The 6,749-nt window shown below is 38.9% G+C and overlaps 1 pseudogene across 1 annotated transcript; it reads right to left on the bottom strand.

Annotated features, from left to right (window-relative positions):
• Positions 1-467: 467 nt before the first annotated feature.
• Positions 468-1,400, bottom strand: LOC309841024 (putative olfactory receptor 10D4 pseudogene; annotated as a pseudogene). The gene has a single exon. The product of its transcript is annotated as a putative olfactory receptor 10D4 pseudogene (transcript).
• Between the last annotated feature and the right edge of the window lie 5,349 nt (positions 1,401-6,749).

Below are 6,749 nucleotides of genomic sequence, written 5' to 3'. Positions count from 1 at the left end.
ATGCAATGTGGGGAGTTTGGAGGGTAGGAAAAGAATAAATGAAACAAGATGGGATCGGGAGGGAGACAAACCATAAGAGACTCTTAATCATACAAAACAAACTGAGGGTTGCCGGGGATAAAAGGGTAGGGAGAGGGTGGTTGGGTTATGAACACTGGGGAGGGTATGTGCTATGGTGATGCTGTGATGTATGTAAGACTGATGATTCACAGACCTGTACCCCTGGGGCTAATAATACATCATATGTTTATTAAAAAAAATAAAAAATTTTTTAAAAAGAGAGACGAAAAAAAGATTTTGTTGAGTAAACAATTATATAAACATATATATACACATAAATCATACCAGAATCTTTTCAACTTCACCTACTTATCCCAAACTTCACTGGCAATCACTCCAACTCTAAGGGACAAGTTGCCCCGATAAATGTAAGACCAAGTTGTAGGGACAGAGCATGACCTGAAAGGTTATGCCCGACAAGTAGGTACTCCTTGGATTAGTGCTTTTCTCAGAGCCAACTTCACATCCTTGTTTCTCAAGGTATATATTAAAGGATTCAGGGAAGGGGTAACAATATTATTCAACACCTGAACCATAGAATCCAGCCAGGGGCTGGAGGCAGGCCGGAGATAAATGAGGACCACGGGCCCATAGAAGAGCAGGATGGAAGTCAGGTGGGCACTGCAGGTGGAGAAGGCTCTGCGCCGGCCTGCTGAGGAGCTGATTTTCAATATGGAGAGAACAATGTGAGTATAAGAAGCGAGGATAAGAAAAAAACACAAGAGTGCCACAACATCTACATTGGTGAAGCTCACTGTCTGAGCTAGAGAGGTGTCTGCAAAGGCCAGGGGCAGCACCACTGGGATATTGCAAATGTGCACCTCATTGGGGCCACAGTAGGGAAACTTAAAGATGAGGAACGTGAGGACAGATGCATGCAGACAGCTCCCTATCCAGGTGCTTAGTGTCATGACGGCACAGACTCGGGGGTTCATCATGACTGTGCATCTCAGGGGGTGGCAGATGGCTGCAAAACGGTCGTAGGCCATCACGGTGTACAGGAAACACTCAGTGCAGCCCAGGAAGTGGTAGAAGAAGAGTTGGCAGGCACAGCCCTGGTAAGAGATGGTACAGCTTTGCCCCATGAGGGAGAGCATCATTTTGGGGGAACTCACGGAAGGGAAAAAGATGTCAAACACAGACAGGTTTCCCAGGAAGAAATACATGGGAGTGTGCAGGGTGGAGGAAGTGAGGATGGCCAGAAGAATGAGCAGGTTCCCCAGAAGAGTGAGCAGGTAGAAGGTCAGAAAGAAGACAAAGAGCACATTTTCCAGCCCTTTTGTGTAAGGGATTCCCATCAGGAGGAACATGGTTACAGGAGTGTGATTCCTCATCTCCATGCCTGGTCAGTCCTGAAAGAGCAAAGAATGGCCTTGCTGAGATGAACTCTTCCCCCAAAACTAATATCTTCAGAGAACCCACTGGAAACTGAAAGACTTCTGTTGCTATAAAAGGGAGTCAATCCAAGTCTGTCACTAATCAATGTGTGACATGAGTTAAGTCTTTTGTTTATTTTTCCTGTTTCTTCGGAAGAAAAATAGAGATAACACTAGAGGCAGAATAGAATAGAGGTCTGTGAATATAGCTTACAGTGCCTATATCTGAGTTTAATCTACACCTTGCTCTGTGACTTTGGATAACTGAAAAGAAATCTCTGAATCTCTGTATCTGTATACATAGCATATATCTTACAATTCTTGTGAGGACTAATACTTTAATGTATATGAAGTCCCTAATCTGATCCTACCCATTCTTGTTAAAAAAAATCATTCTAGATCCTAATAGTTTGGTTTAATGAGTCTTTATTTCCACACATTCTATCTGTTCGTTGGACTTGCAGAAGTTCTGACATGACCTATTGCTGCAAATGACTTGCAAAACTGCCTTCTCCATCATCAGCCAAACAACTGAAAACAGAATTGTGTATTGAAAACACAGTAAAACTGGATGGGAAAGATAATGGTTAATGTAAGGAAATGCAATAGACGGTTACCAATATTCACAACAACCATCTTCTTTCAATACGAAATTTAATCTCGGAGTAGCAGTTATATCTGCAATATGACAGAACAGATGCAATCACCATTAAGGTTTTAAGGTTGAGCTTCATTAATCAGAGACTATCTTAAGAAAGTACCATGGAGTCAACTAAGGCAGTATTAGCCCAGTTCAAATAGAGCCAGTTCCCACATTCCCACCTTCCTCTGGTGTGTACAACCCAGCAGATTAGAAAAAGAAAGCACTCTAGACAGGAAGCATTTACAGATCAGACTGAAGGGAAATGGCCAACTTGGGTTGAAAGCCAGGCTCCACATCCACCCTCTGTTTCCGTTGCTTTTAGATGCTGTGGAACTCAAGAGCCAGGTTCTGGGACCAAGAAAGCCAAACACTCCTCTTTCTCAGACTCATCCACTCAGGTCTGAAAATCTAGACCCAGTAGTTCTCTGTTCCCTGAGTGAAGGAACAGTATTCATACCCTCTAGAGAGAGTAAATGTCTTCGATATTCCTTTGGGACCCTCTTCCCTGGGGAGTCCTGACTAGAAGATCTGTAGAGCAGAGGGAGCCATTAAAGTAGGGACTCCTTTCCTCCCTCCCTCCTTCTTTCTCCCCATTGCTTCTACCTCATTAACTTCTTAGATGAAAATCCAATTAAGTAGCGGTATTTAGTTATATTCTGTTTTTAAATCTCTGATTATCAGTAACTCTTGGGCATGTTTTTCCTCTCTCAGAGAACCCTCCACTGGGGTCAGAGATTGTGTTGCCCAGTGACCCTGGGCTTAGAAGACATGGGTTTGAAGAAGAGGCTATGGGTTAGCAAAGGAACCACTCAAAGAAAAGAGGCACCAACCCACTTAGCGTTAAAACAAGCACACCTACAACTGTTGTTTCTATATTTAGTTTTATAATGTCTCATTATTATTCCCTCAAGATCTCTAAGATTTATATGCTTACCAGACTTGCTTAGTGTAGAACACTTTAGAACCTTAATTTCCATTAATTTTTCCTTTTATTTATTTTTTAAGATTTTCTTTGTTTGAGACAGACAGAAAGCATGAAGGGGGAACAGGGAAAGGGAGAAGCAGGTGTCCCACTAAGCAGGGAGCCTACACAGGGCTGGATCCCAGGATGCTGGGATCATGACCTAAGACAAAGGCAGACACAAATGACCGAGTCATCCAAGCGCCCTCCATTATTTTTTTTCTTTTTAAAATCTATTGCTATTGATTTTATTTGTTTTTATTATATATAATAAATATATAATATTTAAGTAACTCCAAGAATTAATTCTTTAAGGGGGCTATACATCTCATAATTATCATCACTATAACTTTAAAACAAATACACATTAGGTTCCTTCTTTTTTAAAATTTTATTTAATTCAGTTACTTAACATATAATGTATTATTTGTTTCAGGAGTACAGGTCTGTGATTCATCAGTCTTATATATACTCAGTGATCATTACAACACATACCCTCCCCAATGTCCATCACCCAGGTGTGCCATTCCTCCTTCCTCCTCCCCTCCAACAACCCTTGTTATGTTTCCTATAATTAAGAGTCTCTTATGGTTTGTTTCCCTCTCTGGTTTCATCTTGTTTCATTTTTTTCCTCTCTTCCCTTATGATCCTGTTTCGTTTCTTAAATTCTACATATCAGTGAGATCATATGATAATTGTCTTTCTTTCTTTGATTGACCTACTTCACTTAGCATAGTACCCTCTAGTCCAGCCACATCATTGCAAATGGCAAGATTTCATTTCCTCCTTTTTTTTTTTTTAAATGTAGTAGGCTCTACACCCAGCATGGAGCCCAAAGCTAGGCATGAACTCATGAACCTGTGATCAAGACTGGAGCAGATATCACAAGTCAGACACAACTGACTCATCCACCCAGGTGTCCCTAAATATACACATGTTAAGAAAAGATAAAGCTATAATGAGCCTCTGTATATATCATCTCATTTTGATTTCCTAGAATTGTTTGTGACAAAATCTTAAGAGTCATTAAAGTAACAATTAATGAAATAGCCCAAGATTGTATCTTTGTATTAAATGTTTTTCTATACTTCCTGTATCATTAATTCATTCAACAAGTATCCGTTGCAGATATTCATTTGTCACCCAGTCAGTCAATTTCAAAAGACCACCATACATATGGTTTTTACATGAGTTTATGAATATATGATTTACATATTACATATGAATATCAGTATATAAATTTGTAAGGAGAAATAAAACACCATATTTACTGGAAAGCATGTGTTAGTGGGTCAGTCTATTTGTTTCCAAAGTAATAATAATCTACATTCAAAGCAAAATGCTCTTTCAGGAGGGTTTTACTAAGTGTGGAGTTAAATCAGAGGGAACAGGATGATTATAACCAAGTGTTCTGCTACAGTAATTTGACGCACTTTTTTTTTTTTACCATATCAGCATACCTGTCAAGCAGGTCAAAATGTCCCTGTCAGATGTTGTTTCCTCCCCCCAGACACAAGAGATATACTATCCACTTGTTCAACATCTACTTCTTATTTTCCAGTTTTATCAAGATACAGTTTACCTATTATAGAATTCAACAATTGTAAGTGTACAGTTTAAATATTTTTATTAAATGTATACAATTGTACAGACATTGTCAAAATTAAGAATACTTAATCACCCCCAAAATTTCCCTGGGCCAACATACAATTGATTCCCACTTCTATTCCCCTCCCCAGGAAACCAACCACTAATTTGCTTTTTGTCTCTACACATCTGCCTTTTTTAGAACTTTCATATAAATGAAATGAAATAATAGGTAGCCTTTTGAAGTTGGCTGTTTTCATTAGCCTAATGTTGTCAAGCTTCATCTAGGATGTAATATGTAAAAATAATTTGTCCTTTTTATTGCCAACTAATATTCCAGTATATGAAGATACCACATTTCATTTATCATTTCACTAGATGATGGGCATTTAGAGTTTTCTCAGATTTTTTTAAATTTAAATTCCAGTTAGTTAACATACAACATAATATCATTTGCAGGTGTACAATATGATTCAACACTTCCATATAACACCAGGCACTCCTAAATCCCCATCACCTATTTAACCCAGCCCTGGCCCACCTCCCCTCTGGTAACCATCAGTTTGTTCTCTAAAGTTACGAGTCTGTTTCTTGTTTTGCCTCTCTCTTTTCTTCCCCTATGATTGTGTTGTTAAATTCCACATATGAGTAAAATCATATCATATTTATCTTTGTCTGACTGACTTATTTTGCTTAATAAAATACTCTCTAGCTCCATCCACGTCTTATATATAGACCACATCTTCTTCATCAATTTATCAGTCACTGGACATCTGGGCTCTTTCCATAACTTTGCTCTTGTTGATAAGGCTTCTCTGAACATCAGGGTACATGTATCCCTTTGATTTAGTATTTTTGTATTGTTTGGGTAAATGCCCAGTATTACAATTGCTGAATCATAGAATTGTGCTATTTTTAACTTTTTGAGGAACCTCCATACTGTTTTCCAGAGTGGCTGCAACAGTTCTCATTCTCACCAAATCTCACCTTTTTCAACATCCTCACCAACACCTATTGTTTCCTGTGTTGTTAATGTTCCCAGCTTTGATTATGAATAATATCTCTATGAAAATTCCCATACAAATCTTTTGTGTATCCATTCCCTTTTCAACTATCCTCAAAGACTGTAAATTGTTTTGGGGGGTTTTGTTGAAATTCTCACAGTATCTTCTCTCCGATATTAGTGATAAGCCTCATAAAGTCTAAATGGTAGAATAATTTTGGTAGACATCCAATGTCACCACTCAAATGTTTATTCTTACAGCTTACTCTTTCAAAGAGAGCTCTTTTCCTGATTGTTTGGGTCAGTCTTGGGCAGAACTTTGTACAAAGAGGTCACATATAAGGACTGTCTAATATATTTCAGACATAAGTTCTTTCAAAAGAGCTTGAAGCCACAACAGCTTTTTGGAAGTTGAAGTACTTTACTTTGAAATATCAGCTATCGCTGTGATGAAATTTGGGGTCCTCTCTGCTTTCCTCCGTACTTCCTCACACCACAGCAACAGATGAAGAAAGGGACCTCCATGCCTCACTCACTTGCTAACTGTTGAGCTATTATGGTACCACATGCCATAGAAACTGATAATCCCACTAACACCTAGGGTAGGATGCCTTACCCAAGTCAATATGTAAGCAAAAGGAAAACATAAACTAAATTCTTTGAGAAAGATTCCAGAGACAGAACAAAGGGGGGAACCAAATGCTTTCACTGGGAAAAAAAATTAAGAAACATATTTGGCCACAGATCTGAGCCATATTTTTTTATGGTTTATTTATTTGAGAGAGAGAGAGCATGAGCTTGGAAAGGAAGAGGGGGAGAGGGAAAGAAGCAAGAAGACTCCCACCAAATGGGAGCTAGACGTGGGGCTCGATCCCAGGAACCCAGGTTCATGACCAAAGGGAGATGCTTAACCAACTCAGCCACCTAGGTACCCTAAGCCATATTTCTTAATTTAGTAACTGTATAACTTAATTATCAGCAATCAAGTTGCTATTTTTATGTATTCAAACACCTTTGTCTTCATTTCAATTGTTTCTGGACTTGGGAGGGAAATCAAGAGTATTGCCCCCCATCAATAAGTAGATTACACCCCAGGTTGGCAATTGCAAAAGAAATGGA

Source organism: Mustela nivalis (genome assembly GCF_964662115.1).
Source record: "Mustela nivalis genome assembly, chromosome: 9".
Taxonomy (NCBI): domain Eukaryota; kingdom Metazoa; phylum Chordata; class Mammalia; order Carnivora; family Mustelidae; genus Mustela; species Mustela nivalis.
The sequence above is the reverse complement of the archived record's forward strand: the minus strand, read 5'-3'. Positions and strand labels throughout refer to the sequence as shown.